The sequence below is a fragment of the Paramormyrops kingsleyae genome, chromosome 25 (genome assembly GCF_048594095.1).
Source record: "Paramormyrops kingsleyae isolate MSU_618 chromosome 25, PKINGS_0.4, whole genome shotgun sequence".
In the NCBI taxonomy this organism is placed as follows: Eukaryota; Metazoa; Chordata; class Actinopteri; order Osteoglossiformes; family Mormyridae; genus Paramormyrops; species Paramormyrops kingsleyae.
This window is the reverse complement of record NC_132821.1, coordinates 33828778-33831787: the sequence shown is the minus strand read 5'-3', so window position 1 is coordinate 33831787 and position 3010 is coordinate 33828778.

Below are 3010 nucleotides of genomic sequence, written 5' to 3'. Positions count from 1 at the left end.
ACAGCCTGAGAGGAATCAGGGATGTACGTGCTGCTGCAGCATTCTCTCCTCACTATAGCACAAACACCACCTTTCTCAGCTAATAGGAGATTTTATGCCATACAATTTTGCAGAAACCTGCTTAACTTCAGATAATTCACCCTTAATGGCCTTCACAGTATCAAGTGTCTGATTAGCCACTTTCTCTACTGCAGTCTGTAGGGCAGCCACCTCTTTCTGAAGGGATGGAATAAACACCCCAAACCATTGCTCAGTTCAACTGAAAACTGTCTGCTGCGTGAATATGCACAAACAGTCTTAGGGACCACGCGTATAAGAGGGACAAGATAAGCTAGATAACAATATCTGGCCATGAAAGAATCTTTCGTGGGTTTGGCTCTGTTGGAGTACAGCATGCAACACAGCTGGAAAAAGCAGTTCTCCAAGACATGATAGCATCAATTCCAAATATAACTGTCACAATAAAAATGGCTATCATGAAAAGTAAATACAGTTGTGACCCTCTGAGGGGGGCAGTCTTGAAAGAACCACCAGGGTCGGACACGCATCTGCAGTGGGCTTGGTGGACCCAGGCGTCGATTCCCTCCACTTTCACTGCGTGAGGGGTCACCATCAGGACCTGGTGTGGCCCCCTTCATCTCAGTGTGTTCCATCTCTTCCTCCTCACGTCACGAACTAACACCCAGTCTCCTGGTTTGAGTGGTGTCACCGCTTGTCTCAGCTCTCCCTCTGGATTCCTCCAATTGGCACGAACCTGGTCCCAGGCTGCACCTATCGCTTTCCGCAATCCTGTAAGATAAGTCAGCAAACCTCTAATGCAACATATTGTGAGGTAGACAAAACACACATCAGCCTTCCTGTCAACACTTCAAAAGGACTCAAACCTGTTTGGCGGTGTGTCCTGGCTTGCATGAAGAACAAAGCCAGGGGCAGGAAATCCACCCAGGAGAGACACGTAGTCACAATCTTGGCCAATTTCAGTTTCAGTGTTTGATTCGTCCTCTCCACCATCCCTCCACTCGAGGGGTGATAGACGCAATAATGCTTCAAATCAATTTGCATCCAATGGGACAATTTTGCCAGGGTCTCTGGGACAAACGCAGGACCATTGTCTGTGGTGATTTTAGATGGAATGCCCCATCGAGGAATCACCTCCTTTAGCAGACATTTAGCCACGCTCAGAGCATCAGGGCGACGGCAAGGGAATGCCTCCACCCATCTGGAAAACAGATCTACAATCACCAAACAATACTTGTATCCCCTGCACGACGTCAGCTCAATGAAATCCATGTGCAGGTGATCAAACGGGCTTTGGGGACTCGGGGTCACTGCCGGGTCAGTTGGAATGCCCTTCCCCACATTGACTTTCATGCGCACCATACACTTCCCGCAGAATTGGGCAGCGGCTGTGGCAAACCCAGGGGCATGCCACACCCGAGTCATAGCTGCCACCATCCCGTCACGAGACACATGATCCAGGCCATGAACGGCTTTGGCCATCCCTGGATATGCGGACCTGGGGAGATAAGGTCCGATCAGCTCACCCTTCGTTGCACCTGTTTGAATCAGAACAAGATCATTTCACACAGCTTAGCAACAATATTTGCCAGCAGAACCTTATTCCCAGACCCAGTGGAATCCTTAGCTAAACTGTTCTGGTCCACCACTTTCTCTGAAAGGTGAAGGAGAACCAGTACTGGGAATCTGGATCTACTGTGATAGAAAAGGATGCATTGTCAATGACAGAAAACCATTTGGCTTCTGCTGGTATGGAAGCCAGAATCATAACCGGGTTGGGTTCAATAGTAGCTCTGAGGTGTATGGCTGCATTGACAGCCCTCAGATCTTGTACAAACCTACAAGTACCATTTGCCTTTTTCACAGGTAAGATAGGAGAATTAACTGGAGAATAGGCTATTTCCTTAATAGCCCCCCTTTTCACCAGGTCTGCATGTACTTCTCTCACTCCCTCCTATATCCCTTTTCTAGATAAGGGATGCTTGTTTAGAAGTTGATTGGGGCTGTTAATTCACCATTCGGACTATTCTGAGTTGCAGTCAATTTTTCTCTTCCGTCTACATCCAGGGAGATTAACGACAGTGCCATGTGTTGTAAACTTCTTGATTATATATTTAACTATATTGGTTGTTGACTGCTGTTGCAGGAATGGGTCTTGGTGGGATCTGCTCTTTTCTGCTAGTCTGTAGCTGGTAGGGTGGTTTTTACTTCTGTGGCGCTCCCTGCTGCTCTCAAGGTGGACCACTAAGGTTGGATGCACCATGGATAATAAAGGGTATGTTATCAAAAAAGCTCTCATTATTCTTTCCTATGAGGTATCCTGTCTCGTACTAGAAGAATATACAAAGACATTCATACAAACATTAACATCCAAACCCACTAACGGCAATCCTTCAGGGCTTTATTGTTGTTACACACCTATAAGTGCCACTATAATACTGAAGGAAAAGAGCCAATTGGCACCCATCAGTTAACTCAGGCATTCCAAAGGGCATTGAAAGACAGCTAAAAATGAAATGTGACAGAGACTAATTTCTATGGCATTCCATTATCTGTTGCAGTGGGTTTCTAAATACTGTATTACTCCTGGGTTTCCAAAAATTAAGCCTCACAAACAGTCTAAATATTAAATAAGCAAAATTGTTTGATTTGTTCATCTATCCCAAGTTGGGCTTTATGTTATTTTTTCAGCATTGTATTATAACAGTAATATACTGTAAATTAGTTTACAGTAGATGAATTATAAAATTGAGTAATCTACTGGCAACCCTGCAAGGCAATGTTTTACAGTGTGGAACTTAATGGAATCCCAGAACCATCCTTAATGTAACTTAGAGTTGACAAATGTGAAATGTAGCGTGGAAGGTTTAATCCTGCTGTCCTGCTGTCATTTCACCATAGAATAATAAATTTTATATCAATATCAGGTAACACTTCACACTAGACAGCTGCCCCTTCATAATGCATTCACAGAACATTCATAAGCAGCAAA